The following is a 16,867-nucleotide window of genomic DNA, read 5'->3' as shown; positions in this document are numbered from 1 at the left end:
GCTAGAATGTTGGACAAATAGTTTTAAGTATTATATATATATTTGATGTATTGATGTGAAAGGTAAAATAATATGCTTGATTATTGGTTTAATTCTTTGAAATGTTTCATCTTGTTAAATGATATAGCATAATGGAAGTTGACATTAAATAGGTATATGTATTTAGTATGTTATATATGTTTGGCTAAAGCTTTAGTAAATGACTTTATGAATGGTAACTTAAGTTATTTTTAAACAAGATGATTTGATACAAGTTGATATGTGGCTTTGTTATTGTATTTTAATTATTAAATAAATCTTATATGATAATTATAATTGACCATTTGTGGATGTTTGATAATGTCTCTTATATGGATAATTAATAAGTTGTATAATATGGTTTGTTTTTTATTTGATATGGGAATATACATAAGCTTAGTAATAAGCATGCAAAATAGGTGTACTTTTCATTGATATATGTGTTTTGTTTAGTAATACCTCATAACTCTATTCCGGCAACAGATACGAGTTAGGGGTGTTACAGAAATAATGTGCAAACGATTTGTTAATGGGTTGAATGAAGATATAAAGCTGTTAGTTGGGATACTTGAATTGAAGGAATTTGTAGTATTCGTTGAGAGGGCTTGTAAAGCCGAGGACCTCAGTAAAGAAAAGATAAAGGCTAATTCAGAGGTAATAGATTCGAGGAAGAGATCGATGAGTAAATCTTATCATTCATTGTCGAAAAAGTTTAGAGACTATTTTAAGCGATCGACAGCTTCAACGAGATATCAGAATAGAGATCAAGGGAAGCTGTGACAGCCCTAAAGTGACCCTAGTCAGAAAGCGGTTTCGGGACCGCTAAACCGAGTCACTAAATTATTTGAATATGATATTTATTGTCTAAAATATGTGATTATGAATGTGTGAAAGTTTTAAGCTTCGATTTAGTAAATTGCATGTGAATTTAGTCAATAGGACTTATGTGTGACACTTTTGAAATGTGATAGGTTAATCTATAAGGATCTATTAGTGCATGTAATCAAAGGGGTGGACTTGCATGTCAATTTTCCCCCATTTAATTACTAGTGGCCGGCCATGACAAAGGGTGATGGGCAAAACATGTCATAAAACATGTTGTGTTAATGGTTTATGTTAGAAATGATAAAATAATAATGGGAAGGCAAATGATGACAAAAAAAATGTGTGTGGTTGCCCCCCCTCCATTGCCGTGAAAGGAAGAAAGAAAACAAAAGAAAAGAAAAAAAAAATGTTCATCTTCTCCTCCTACCTCTCTCAAGCCGAAATTAACCAAGAAATGGAAGAAAGCACACCTAAGGCATTCGGCCATCTTGTGTGGGGGGGGGAAATTAAGGTATGATATCAAGTGATTCTTTGGAATTTTTGTGAAGTTGAGTTTGTTTTGGTGCTCATAACATGACCCATGTGTTAATTTTTGAGTTTGTGTTGCAAGAAACATTTGGTTATGTCCTTATATGTCAAATTGATGATAAATTTTTGATATTTGGTGAATGAATATGGATTTCGGTCATGGTAGATAACAAAGAATGTGGTTGTGGTTCTTGTTGATTTGGATGAATTTTTGGTGGATAGGTGCTTGAATCAAACAAATGATCATGTGTGTACACTAGGTGCTAGTTGAGAAGAATCGGTCACTATATTGGAGGCCATTGCCGAATATGAGTTTAGTTATTGAGAGGGATGAATGTGTTTTGAGTTGATGGAATAAAAGAATGCTTAAAGATGTGTCACAACAAATTATATGTTAAGCTAAGGTTGTTAAATTATCAATCTTTCTTCCTAGCCGAATATGTGTTTATAAAGTTGAGTTGTTAAATAGATTTTGAAGTTGGCCATGCATTTATTTTTGAATTTAAGAAGAATGATACATTCGACTATGCTTTGATGTGCTTGGATTGTTGTTCATTGAGTAAATGATTGAGGAATGGTTAGAAGAATTTGAATGCTAAACTAGTTGATTTGTTTGATGATATATATATATATATTCGGCAATGGGATAAAATGTGTATTAAGGTAAGTTTAATGGTGATTATGCTTGTGATGTTGGGTTAATATTAGGCATTGAGTAATGTGGGGTAAGGTGATTAATCGGCTATGAAATTAGCTAAATTGAATAGGTATGTTTAATGATATGCTTAGTATAATGTATGATCTTATAACTCGGTTTGGTATTGAGATAAAGGTTAGATGTATGATTGGATTTTGGTATGTGTTAAATTGGTCAATCAAAGATTAAATGATATGTGATTGCCAAATGTGATTGTTAAGTGAATAATATTAGTTAAGTACTTAAGCAAATCTATTGTTCTACTTAAGCTTAAGAGCAAAGAGGATCAAAGTCGGATAGGGAAAAGAGAAAGTAAACGAATAGTCAGTGGACATCTAATCGTCGACCACTTCCGAGGTAAGTTTTAAGCGATTAAACGTTGAGTAAATTCAATCATAATAGGACATAATGAGTGGATTTAATAAGATATGATGTGGCCATGATATGTCTTAAACTCAAATGGTAAGTTCATAAGTGTTTGGACTTGAAATTTAAGAGCAAATTGTAATAATTTGCTTGGACAGCAAGCAGTAATGTGATTTTAGAAAATCACTATAAATTGTTGGTGTGGAATTATAGGCTGAATAAAATATGTAATCAAAGCTTAGTTGGTCTAATTTCTTATAAAAGAGACCGTGGAAGCAAAGAAATTTCCTATAAAGAGATATTTAAAGTTGTGTGGGACAGTGTCAGAATGACTCCAAAATCCCCTATTCTGTTTTTGGAAAATCATTATAATTTGTACAAAAATGGTTATAAGATAATATTTATATTCTTAGACTCCTTAATGAGTCTAGTTTCAAATGAAATCAAATAGAAAAGATTATGAATTCTGTACAATGAAAAATTTGATTCGTAGTGAAGAGTGGTCAGATTAGTCAAACAGTGAAACAGGGGAAATTTTAAGAAAAATATGGTATTGATTGGCCAAACCTAAAATTCTGAAAATTTTATGGATGAAAGATATATGAGCCTATATTCAGGGAAAATTAACGGCAATTGATTTTGAGTTTTGTAGCTCCAGTTATAAATAATTTAGTGACTATTGCTCAGGAAAACAGCTTGTGGTGAATATGTGAATTTGTTGTAAACATTGATCAAACTATTTGAGTTGCTTATAAGCTATGGCTGAAATTGATGTACAAGATAAATATATATATGTGTGATATGTATATGTGGTAAATCCGAATGGCTAATGTGAAATATGTATGAGATATGTATATGTGGTAAAGCCGAATGGCTAATGTGAAATATATGTGTGATATGTATATGTGGTAAAGCCGAATGGCTAATGTGAAATATATATAAGATATGTATATGTGGTAAAGCCGAATGGCTAATGTGAAATATGTATATGTGGTAAAGCCGAATGGCTAATGTGAAATATGTATGAGATATGTATATGCGGTAAAGTCGAATGGCTAATGTGAAATATATGTGTGATATGTATATGTGGTAAAGCCGAATGGCTAATGTGAAATATGTATGAGATATGTATATGTGGTAAAGCCGAATGGCTAATGTGAAATATATGTATGATATGTATATGTGGTAAAGCCGAATGGCTAATGTGAAATATATATGAGATATGTATATGTCGTAAAGCCGAATGGCGAATGTGAAATATGTATGAGATATGAATATGTGGTAAAGCCGAATGGCTAATGTGAATGTTGTAACATGCGATTAAATGTACATGAAACTTGGAGATTATGTCCGGGTAAGACCCGATGACTACGTGTGGAGATTATGTCCGGGTAAGACCCGATGACTACGTGTGGAGATTATATCCGGGTAAGACCCGATGACTACGTGTGGAGATTATGTCCAGGTAAGACTTCGTAATAAGAATTGCTTATAAATGTATTCAATGCGAAAGGTTAAACAGGTATGTACTCCAAGTTTATATATGATGCATACGAGAGCAATCTATGAACTATTCCTATGATTATGTGACATCGGATTAGTGTGAGAGGTTATGTGAAATCATACGATATATCTATGTCACATGAGCTCACTTTTATGTGAGAGTTTATCTGCCTATTGTATATAATGAGATGTGCATATTCGGTAAAGGGATGGTATGCCCGAAGGAAGAGTAAAATAAAAATACGAACAACTATGTTATAATTTGATTGTTATCTGTTGACACTGTTTAAAACTTACTAAGCATTGTAATGCTTACTCCGTTTACTCTGTTTCCTCTGTCTTATAGGTCTCATTGCTGAAGCTACTGGGCTCGGGATAAATCAAGCAACTAGTCACACTATCACTATCCACCGCTTATTTTGCTATGTTTAGAACTATTTTATGGCATGTATAGAATAGACTAGTGGTGGAAGAATATTTTTGGTTAATGTATATAAGCCATGCGAAAATGGCATCTTTTGAATGTTTACTTAGTGAAGTTTAAATTTTACCTTTGGCGTGCTTAGTACTTATTTAAATGAACGATCTTTAATTCAAGAAAAGTTCAAAATTTTCTTTGTTCGACGTGAGTTACAAGTCCGGTAATGCCCCTTACCTATTCTGGCGACGGTTACGGGATAGGGGTGTTACAGAAGCAATAACCTTAAAGCTCAAGCCACATCAGTATCGAGTGTTGGCAATGTAAAAGATGCTAAACTTGAGTGTAAACAGTGTAGAAGACGACATAATGGAGATTGTTGGGTGAAAAAAATAGAACTTGTTACAGTTGTGGTTCACGAGATCACTTTATTAAAGATTGCCCAGAGTTAGCCAAAAACGATAATGCTCAGAACACGAGGCCGAGTAACACTGCAGTTAGAGGTAGACCACCTAGAAACACGGGAAATTTGAGTTGTGGTAGAGTTGTGACAAGAGACACTATTGCGAGATCTAATGCTAGAGCACCTGCACGAGCCTACGCTATTCGTACTTGCGAAGAAACGTCATCTCCAGATGTTATTACCGATACTTTTACTGTCTATGATACTAAAGTTATTGCATTGATAGATCCAGGATCAACTCATTCCTATATATGTGTGAATTCAGTATCCAGTTAGACTTTTCCTGTTGAGTCTACTGAATTTGTAATTAGAGTATCGAACCCCTTAGGCAAGTGCGTGTTTGTTGATAAAGTGTGCAACAACTGTCCATTTATGATTTGGGATAATTTCTTTTCGGCCAATCTAATGTTGTTGCCATTTGGCAAGTTTGATAAAATCCTGGGTAGGGATTGGCTAACATTGCACGATGCTATTGTGAATTGCAAAAGACAGACGATAGATTTGAGATGTCAGAATAATGAGATTATCTGAATTGAGTCAGATGATTTGAATGGTTTGCCAGCAGTGATTTCATCGATGTTAGCTCAGAAATATGTGAGAAAGGGTTGTGAAGTTTACTTAGCTTATGTGCTTGATACGAAAGTGACTGAAAAGAAGATTGAATCAGTGCCAGTTGTGTCTGAGTATCCAGATGTATTTCCTGAAGAGTTACCGGGTTTACCACCGATTCGAGAGGTTGAATTTGGTAATGAGTTAATGCTGGGTACAATGCTGATATCGATACCTTCGTACAGAATGGCACCAATAGAGTTAAAAGAATTAAAAACTCAGTTGCAAGAATTAACCGATAAATGATTTGCACGATCGAGTTTTTTGCCTTGGGGTGCTCCCGTATTGTTTGTGAAAAAGAAAGATGGCACGATGAGAATGTGTATAGACTACAAACAACTCAACAAAGTGACGATTAAGAACAAATACCCCCGACCGTGAATTGACTATTTGTTTGATCAATTGAAAGGGGCTACAATATTTTCAAAGATAGATTTGAGATCGGGTTATTACCAATTGCGAGTTAAATACTTTGATGTGCCGAAGAAATTATTCAGAACTAGGTATGGTCACTATGAATTCTTAGTTATGCCTTTTGGACTGATGAATGCACCTACTGTCTTTATGGACTTAATGAACCGTATTTTCATACCGTACCTAGATAATATTTTGATCTTTTTGAGAGATGAAACTGAGCATGCCAAGTATTTGAGAATTGTATTGCAGACTTTGCAAGATAAATAGTTATATGCAAAGTTCAGTAAATGTGAATTCTAATTTCATGAGGTTGGTTTTCTGGGGCATATTGTGTCAGCATCGGGGATATGAGTCGATCAAACTAAGATTTCTACAATAATAGATTGAAAGACTTCAAAAAATGTATCTGCAGTCTGCAGTTTTCTGGGACTAGCTGGCTACTATAGACGGTTTATAAAAGGCTTTTCGATGATTACGACTCCGTTGACGAGATTACTTTAGAAAGATGTAAAGTTTGAGTGGTCAAATAAATGTCAGAAAAATTTTGATCAGTTGAAAGATCTTTTAACTGAAGCTCCAGTGTTAGTACAATCAAAATTGCGTAAAGAATTTGATATCTATAGTGATGCATCGTTGAATGGTTTGGGCTATGTGTTGATGCAGGAAGGCAAAGTTATAGCTTATGCCTTGAGACAGTTAAAACCGCATGAAAAGAATTACCCGACACACGATTTAGAGTTAGCAACCATTGTGTTTGTGTTAAAGATTTGACGACATTATCTATTAAGTGAGAAATGCCATGTTTACTCAAATCACAAGAGTTTGAAATATTTGATGACTCAGAAAGATTTGAACTTGCAACAACAGAGATGGCTAGAATTGTTAAAAGATTATGAGTTAGTGATTGATTATCATCCGGGAAAGGCTAATGCTGTTGTTGATGCTTTGAGTCAAAAATCCCTATTCGTTTTACATGTGATGGACACTTAGATAGTTCTGTGTAATGATGGTTCAATTGTAGCTAAAATGAAAGTGAGACCATTATTTATATAACAAATTAGTGAAGCTCAGAAGGTTCATAATGAAATGTTAGCTAAAAGAGCTCAGTGTGATTAGAACCCTGATTCAGAGTTTCAAGTTGATTCAAATGATTGTTTAAGATTCAAAGCCCGAATATGTGTTTCGAGAAATTTAAAGTTGATTTAGAAGATTTTGAATGAAGCACATAGTAGTCGTTTATCTTTTCATTTGGGAAGCATCAAAATGTATAACGAATTGAAACTGCTTTATTGGTGGCTTGGTATGAAACGTGACATTTCAGAGTTTGTTTCTAAATGTTTGATTTGTCAGAAAATTAAAGCTGAGCATCAAGTGTCGTCTAGTTTATTACAGTCGATTATGATTCCTGAGTGGAAATGGGATAGAGTGACTATGGATTTTGTTTCAGGTTTACCCCTATCTCTGAGTAAGAAAGATGCAATTTGGGTTGTTGTTGACAGCTTGACAAAATCAGCTCATTTCATTCCGGTACGAACTCGCTTGAAAAGTTAGCTGAGTTCTATATCTCTGAGGTTGTGAGATTACACCGAGTACCCGTTTCTATTGTTTTGGATATAGATCCAAGATTCATATCGAGGTTTTGGAAGAAATTGCTAGATGCAACTGGGTACAACACTACATTTTAGTACCACATTTCATCCGCAGACGGATGGTCAATCTGAGCGAGTTATTTAGATACTCGAGGATATGTTGAGATGTTTTATTCTTGATTTTGAAGGGACGTGGGAAAAATATTTGTCGTCGATTTAATTCGCGTATAACAATAGTTTTCAATCGAGTATTAAAATGGCATCGTACGAAGATTTATACGGTCAGAAGTGTCGAGCACCATTGTACTGGACAGAGCTTAGTGAGAATAAGATTCACGAAGTTGATCTGATCAAAGAAACAAAAGAAAAAGTGAAAATAATTTGTGATAGTTTGAAAACAGCATCAGATCCTCAAAAATCATAGGCAAACTTGAAACGGAAAGATATTGAGTTTGATAAAGTGTTTTTGAAAGTATATCTGTAGAAGAAAATACTTCGACTTTGTCGTAGAGGCAAATTGAGTCTGAGATTCATTGGGCCATATGAGATTATCGAGCAAGTTGGACTAGTTGCTTATTGGCTAGCATTGCCATCTAAATTAGAAAAGATTCATAACGTGTTTCATGTATCGATGCTACAAAAATACAGATCTGATCCTTCACATGTTATTTCCCCGACCAAAGTTGAGGTTCAGTCAGATTTATCATATAGTGAAGAACCGATCCAAATTCTAGCTCGTGAGATCAAAGAGCTGAGAAATAAAAGAACAGCGTCAGTAAAATTATTATGGCATTGACAAAAAGTTGAAGTAGCTATGTGGGAACTCGAGGATGCTATGAGAAAGCAAAATCCAAACCTATTCGACGGTAAGATTTTCGGGGACGAAAATCCTTAAGGGGGGAGAGTTGTAATAGCCCAGTTTTAGCTAAATTAGAACAGTGGTTTCAGGACCACGAATCTGAGGTCGTAAAATTATTTTAATGTTATTTCCAGTGTTTATAGCATGTGAATATATATGTGTGAAAATTTTGTGAGCTAATTTTATCATTTAATAGCTCAATTTAAGAAAAAGAACTTAATCGCGTAAAATGAAAAAGTTGCATTCTAATTACTAAAAGTGTTTAAGTGTTATGAGACAATAAATTAAAGGTCCGTATGATGTTATTATACTATTAGTAGCTTGAGTGGACTATTGTGGACACATATTAATTAGTTTTCATGTTTATTAACTAAGGTTAAATTTGTAAATTGGTTATTAATGTTAATAAAAATAAAAAATTTAAAAATTAGCTTTATTATCATCATCTTTGCCAAAATTGAGAAGAAGAATATCACCATTTTATGGCTTGAGATTTTGACACTTAGAAGCTTGATTAAGGTATGGTTTTGACTTAGTTTTTTATGATTTATACATTTTTGTGATCGTTGCTTTGAATACTAGCTAGCTCGTGCCCTAATTTTTAAGTTTGCTGGTGATTTTGTAAAATGCCATTGATGAATCCATGAGCTTTTGAATGTTTGATAATGGAAAATGATTATTTGTTAATAGATTTTAATGTTTTGTAAAGTGATTTTTGACAAAAATGTAAAATAGAGACTAATTTATGAAAAGTGTAAAATGTGTGGTTAAATGTATGAAATATTGATAAATATGGGTTGTTATGGAGCCTATAGATAATCGGCTAGCTTGGGTTTAGTTGAAATTGTTGTAAACTGTGTTTTTATGAAATAGGGACTAAATTGAAAAAATATGAAATTATAGGGGTTAATGTGTAAAATGTCCCAAATTGTGTATTTCGGGTGAAATTGAATGAATTGGTGATTCAATGGGTTAATTTTGAATACATATAGATTAAGAAAAGAGGAACTCAGACTTAGATTGAGGTAAAGATAAAGTACTTGACTAATCGGCTAGTTCCAGCGTTTTTATGTCCGAGGTAAGTTCGTACGTGATAAATATTGATACAATTATGTTTTTAATGCTTTAATACTACATTAATTGTATATATGTGAATATGATTGTGCACAATGATGAATAAGTTTGGCACTTAGTGTAAGGTTTGAGATAGCTTCGGCTATATAAAGCACTTAGCGTGCGAATTGGAATAGCTTCGGCTATATGTGGCACTAAGTGTGCAATATTGAAATAGCTTCTGTTTAATGTGATAGCACTAAGTGTTCGATATAGTTACAACTTCGACTAATCATTTATGCACTAAGTGTGTGAGTTCTTAGAGCATTGAAAGATTTCAAAATGATTTAACGTATTGAACAAAGAGGTGATAATGAAATAAATAAATATGGTAAAGTACAGGTACGTACGATACATATGTGGTAGTTGATACTATGTGTATGAAGCTTGATGAATTTGTATATACATGATAAATGGTCATGGATTAGAATTGAATGATGATATAAGAACTACTAAGTGTCTATTACTTGATGATTTGTATATTATGAATTATTGAGTATTTTTGGTACGAACTTACTAAGCTATGAAGCTTACTATGTGTGTTATTTGTCTTTGTTTATAGATTACTGAAGCTAGCTCAAACTCGGGGATTGTCGGGAAACATCATCGCACTATCGATCGTCTTGTTGGTACTTTTGAAGCTTTGTATATATAGTATATGGCATGTGTATGCTAGTTTCATTTTGGTATATTTTAGGTTATGATATTTGGCTTGTAAATGTTGACATGTATTTGGCCATTTAAGTTGGTTTGAATTATGTGTTTATTATGTGATATATGTAATATATATAATGTCTTATGTGATGGTTATAAGTTTGTTTATATAACTTGTGGTTATATGGTAAGCTAATGCTACAATAAAGATATGTTGTAGCTTGACTTTGAGGTGATAAAATGGTATATTTTGAAGCATGAAATAGGTGATAAGTTGATGGGTAAATGCATTTAGAACTTATGCAACTTTGATGATTTTTGCATATTGAAATGGTTTGTTTTGGTTATGGAATTTAGTAATTGAAATGGTTGTGAATAGATGGCATGATATGTGTGTGAATTGGTATGTTTTGGTTGCCTATATATATGTTGAAATGATACCATTTTGATGGTTAGGTGTGCAAGGGTTGCAAATTGGCTTTGCAAACGGCCTATTTTTGTCCACACGGACAGAGACACGAACGTGTGTCCAAGACGTATGCGACACATGGTCATGCCACATGGCCGTGTGTCCCCTAGGGTACCCTTCGAATTAAAGTCAGTATACCCTATAGTTTTGACATGGCCTAGACACATGGGAGTGCCTGCTAGTCGTGTGTGGCACACGGGCTGGTGGTCGGCCGTGTGACCCAAGTCAGTAACCCACTTGGCACACAGGCGTGTCCTTGGCCATGTGGTGCAAGTTAGTATGTATGCCCTATTTTCACATGGTCTGTGACACGGGTGTGTCTGGTAGCCATGTAAGGCACACAGCCTGTTCACACGGGTGTGTGTCCCTTAAATTAAAGGAAATTTTTTATGTTTCTCAAAGTTTGAAAATAATATCGGTTTACTCCCGAACCACTTCTAAGCATGATTTAAGTCTCGTAAGACCTTATAAGGGACAATGTGATTCATTTAAATGGATTTTGATTATAATTGCATAAATATTTGTGAATGAGGTGTGTTATCCGGTAATTCCTTGTAACCCTATTCCGACATCGGATACTGGTTAGGTATGTTACATGCAAGCATTTATGGAATTGAAGACGCGATTGATCACAACACCAAAAATCACTACACCAGAATAGACCTTACCATTCGAATTAATGTGTGATGCAAATGACTTTGTGGTAGGAGTAGTCCTGGGACAAAAAAAAGTCAAGGTATTTCATGCTATATACTATGCTAGCCGTATGCTGACAGATTCGCAACTAAAATTACACCACCACTGAGAAGGAGCTGTTTGTTGTAGTATTTAATTTTTACAAATTTACAGTTTATATTGTTGACACTAAAGTCACAATGCATAAAAATCATTCTGCTATCAAACACTTAGTTACCAAGAAAGATGCTAAACCCAAATCAATTTGATGGATATTGCTGCTGCAAGAATTTGATCTAGAGATTAAAGATAGGAAGGGCATAGACAATCAAGTGGCTGATCACTTATCATGCCTGAAAGCAGGGAATGAAGACGGTAATATTCAGTTAATTAAAGATAAATTCCCTGATGAGCAATTGCTGGTTGGCATGACATTACCATGATATGCTGACATTATTAATTTTTTGGTCAACGGATTGTTGCCACCTGCGCTTTCTCGTCTTGGAAGAAAGAAATTCGTCCATAATGTTAAGTAGTACTACTCGGATAAGCCATTCTTATTCAAACAATATGCAGATCAGATCATTAAAAGATGTATTCCAAATGATGAAATCCAGAGTATTCTGCATCACTGTCATTTAGCACCATATTGAGGCCTTTTGGGGGGTATATGAAGTGCTGTAAAAGTTCTCTAGTTTGGTTTTTATTGGCCAACAATGTTTAAAGAATCTCATGAATTCTGTATGGCATGTGATCGCTGTCAAAGGACTAGTGATCGTGAGGTTTCGTGATAGGATTTAAATATTTATAATTACTCGTCCTTGAACTAACTATTATCGCGATGTAGGCAAGTGTACCTATCGAATAGTAGTATAGTTTTAGCAAGACCGGATTTTCGAACCCAAAGGAACTAAAAGTACTAGTAATGGCTGTCTTTTTATTATCTAGCCTAAGAATAAAGAGGTTTTTGTTTTAACTAACTAATTATCTAAACTAAGAACACACAGATAATGGAATTGGGGAATTGCTTTTGGACAAATCGATTGAATGAAGACAATACCTGAGGAAAAATCCACCTAGATTGTACTTGTTGTTCTGGCTCCGAATGGGACAATTTATTCATTTAACTTGTTCCATAGATATCCCTAAGTTATGTTATTATCCTTATTTAAGACTAATAACGTCTAATCCCTAGATTGAATAACCGAGACTTTTCTCTAATTAACACTCTAGGGTTGCATTAACTCGATCTATGGATCCCTTTATTAGGTTTCACCCTAATCCGGCAAAATCTTGTCACCCTATGTCTAGGCGCGCAATCAACTCCGCTTAATTATGACAAATGTACTTTTAGACAGGGTCTATTGCTCCTTTGAATAAGAGCTTATCTTGAATCGGTGTCCTGGGATATCAGAGCAAGAATTAAGAACACATAATTAAGAACAAGTCATATATTTATCATACAATTCAGAAAATAATAATAAGGTTCGTCTTAGGTTTCATTCCCCTTAGGTATTTAGGGGATTTAGTTCATAACTAAATAAGAAAACATCTCAGAATAATAATGAATACAAAACATAAAGAAAACCCAAAACTCCTGAAGGGGAATTGAGGAGAGATCTTCAGTCTTGATGATGAATCTGACTTCTGAGATGAATCAATCGGCTTTCTTGGAGTAATTCCTTACCCCCTACTCCGTCCTCCTTTTCTTCCTTCTCTAGGGTGTATTTATAGGCTTTGGAATGCCTAAAAGCCCTCAAAATTAGCCTTTTCCGAACTAGACTCAACTTGGGCTCATCAGGGACACGCCCGTGTGTGATTACTTCAGGCCGTGCTTGAGCCCGCCAAATTGACACGGTCGTGTGGTCTGCCTGTGTGAAGAGGTCCAGGTCGTGTTGATTTCGTATTTTGGCCCATTTCTCGTTCCTTCACTCTCCTATGCTCTCCTAAGTGTAAAACAAGAAATTAAAGCATTAGGAGCATCGAATTTACCAATTCTAATGGAAAATCATCCATAAAATACATTAAACATGGGGTAAAAATATGTATAAATTATGGTTTATCAAATACCCCCACACTTAAGCATTTGCTTGTCCTCAAGCAAAATTCTCAACTCATAATCAAAATAAATTCTTCTCAACTTATAATTTCTATCGATAATATCTCATAATAATCCATAGGTAATCATACATTGAGAATTCAACTAAAAGAACATAAAAGTTTCAAACATTCCAAGTTAAGTATTTAATCATGCAAACATAGGTGTCTCTCCTTATTTAAGTAATTACCTTTGATTCAGAATATCACAAAGTTTCACATCCTCACTACAGATTCACTCAAATCACTCGAGGTGTTTAAGGACAATAAATGAAGCATTCAATAGTCAATAATGAAAAGTCATTACCTTAGGCTTGCATGAAAATCAAATCTCCACTACTATAATTTAAGATGATACATCAATCAAAAAGGTCTTTAGAGGGTTGAAATGAGGTTTGGTTAGGGGGTATGGTCACAAGATGAAAGAAAGGGTTAGAATCGAGATTGAATTGAAAAATTACCTAACTAGAAAAAGAGTTAATCATCACTTGCATACAACAGAGCTTCTTCTCAAACTAAGGAATTTAACTTCTGAAGCTTACAAACAGAAGATCACTACTAATATGTATACTTTTTTTTAAGAACAAGTCAAATTACTGAGTAGAATAAAACATAGCTAAGCAACTATTTCAATTCAAATCTCGACAAAAATAGGGCTTAAATTAATTTAGGGGATTTCAACAATAATGGGTTAAAGGTTAATATTAAGGGTAATACAAGAAATGGCTTGTTAGGCTCAAGGGGGTTTACTAGGGGTTAATCGTGGAGGTAGGCTTTTTATGGCATGAGTGGGTTAATCCTAAGATCCTTAATCATTTTGACATATCAAATCAATGGTGTGGTCTCGACATGCATAATCAAGCAAGTTCTAGAATAACAGTTCAATACTGATGCACTCAAAGCAATAATAAAAGTGAGCATGAAAAGAATTAATAGATGCTCAAAAGGCTCAAAATCTCACAAAAATTATGGCTTTTTGATGTTTAACAACTTGTGAATTCCAACTCAAAGTAATACCTAAACTTTGGGGAAACAACCTAAGATTTTAAGTTCTTAAAAATCAACTCATCATGCTTGATTCTCTAATGTCTTAAAGTTTAAACAATCAATGCATAATTTCCTATTTTTTAATTGAAGATATATCAATCAAAATCATAAATCAATTAAAATTTATCCTAAATATGATATGAGAGCTTTTCAAGAGAACAAGGCAGTCATTCAGGGATTTTTCTGATAATGAAATAAATACCCCCACACCTAAGATGTACATTGCCTTCAATGTTCAAAGATAGATATTAGAGTATAAAAATAAGATAGGGAGAGAAGTGAAACTTCCTGTATGATGAATTCCTTAAACTGGAGTTCTTGAGAGTAATCAATTCGAGAGTGGAGGAGGATACTCCGGCGGTCGTAGAGGTTCATTAGGCCATAAGTCCTACGACAAAAGGATATTATCTCTAGTGGTAGCTATGGTCGTGGGCGAGCAGGACATATAAGTCATGGAGAACCTTTCTCGGTGGAGTTTTAGTTCCTATGTGATGATGAGCTTAAGAGCTCTATATAACTATGATAAAATTAGGAACTTTTTAGGGGATATTAGGAGGAATAATTACTCAAAAAGAAATAACCGAAATTAATAAGTAAAAATAAAATTTCTAAAATCTAATACAAATAAAAAGTAGTTTTAATAAAAATTAAAAACATAAAATAATAAATAAATGTTTTTAAACATCTTCATCGCTGGATGGTTCGCAAGGTGGGACTAGCGATGAGATGTGGAGGTGCTGACAAATCTGTTATAGAGTAGCATCAATGTTGTCAAATCGTTGAAAACACTGCTGCTCGAATCGAGCGAGGTGCTCAGAGATGTCAGCATATGAAGCCACCGCATGAATTGGACGAGACAGAGGTGGCGTCTGAGTCAGTGGATCCCCGTGCTGTGGGGGGACATTAACAGGAATGTCCTCGTAGGCCGCCTCCTCGGTAGATTGGGCGAGACAATACTCGGGAGGGTAGGTTCCTCGGCGCCTCTCGATTATCCTCATGCTAAGCATGCTCGAGATGCCTTGTGGAGACATCTGGCTGATGAGGGTGAGGGATGATTATTGGGTCGCGGTGTTGAGGAGCCCGAAGTGTCGCGCCAGTCGAGTCACGTAGGGGCCAATGGAGATGACCCTCTTCAGATACCGCTCCGTCTGGTGTTGAATCACGAAGGCAATGAAATAGGCAAGGTCGATGACGTGCCCGTGTGACATGCACCATAAAAAGTAGGCGTCGTGAGTGTTGACAACGCCAGTGCTCTCTCGCCTCCCTGTAATTGTGTGAGCCAAAATGGCGTGTAGGTACCTTAGGGATGGTGGGAGAAATGATGCCTTGGAGCGGCTAGGATTGTAGGAGGCTGTGCCAGGGGCCAAAGTGTGCCAACAGTTCAAGGGAGAGAAATGTATGTGGCGAGTGAGTGCATCTAAGTCATTCTCTTCCTTGAACTCCTCCATATATAAACCCAATACCGTACCAAATTCTGGGACGCTGAGCTGGCGGACTAATCCGCCTAGGCAAAATTGCACCGTGCCGGGATCATCATAGTTCGTCATTATGGTCTGGAGATGGAATGTTGAGCATAGTTCCATCGTGAGATCGAGGTATGTTGGTTCGATGATCCCAAAGAATAGCTCCCAAGGGTCGGTGGTTAAGAGGGCCCGAATCACATCAGCCAACTGAACTTGTTCTAAGGCGGCCCAGTCAATGCAGCGGCCTGTAATTAAAGGTCGAGCCCGAAGTATCTAGAAAAGTTCTTCCTAAGGCCTACGGGGAAACTGTAGGAGGGTGTGACGAATTTTCGCGGTTGGACCCGCAAAAGATGACGCTCCTTTCCGTTTCTTGGAAGCAGGGACAGCGGCCTTCTTTCCTCTTAAAGACGACATTAAAAGCCTGTAATATAAAGAATAATAATAATAGGTAAACAAATTCGAAGAAGTAAAAAGTCATGAATTTAAACTAACTATTTTAGCCAAGACTACTAATATGAAATTGGGCCACACAGCCAGGGCACACGCCCGTGTTCCCCAATTTCAGCCACTGTGTTTCGTGTTTTTCCTATTTGGGCGCTTCTGAAATTCGTCCCACGCCCGTGTACCTCAGGCGTGTGGGTTCACACGGCTGTGTCGCATGATCGTGTCTAGCTTCGTTTGCTTCTCCCGCGCCCGTGTGGGAAATCCCCACGCCCATGTCAATCTAGCAGGTTCGACCATGGGTGAGAGACACGGGCGTGTCGCATGCCCGTGCTAATTTCTCAGTTTCAGCCACGGGTCTTCCACACGGGCGTGTCGCACCCATGTGTTGTTTTGGCAGGCTCAACCACGGCCATGTCTCATGACCATGGCGTTTTATCGTAGCCCATGTTTGGGGAAATCCTTGCCCTATTTTCACACAGCCATAAGTACGCCCGTGCGCTTGGCCGTATCTCTATGGAAAACCTGTGTTCGAGAGCTCCGTTAGTAAGTTAGATGTTGAAGACTAAATTTTTAAATAAGTTAATACAGTTAGTGCTCGGGTTGCCTCCCGAGA

Source organism: Gossypium arboreum, chromosome 3 (genome assembly GCF_025698485.1).
Source record: "Gossypium arboreum isolate Shixiya-1 chromosome 3, ASM2569848v2, whole genome shotgun sequence".
Classification (NCBI taxonomy): Eukaryota; Viridiplantae; Streptophyta; class Magnoliopsida; order Malvales; family Malvaceae; genus Gossypium; species Gossypium arboreum.
The sequence above is the reverse complement of the archived record's forward strand: the minus strand, read 5'-3'. Positions refer to the sequence as shown.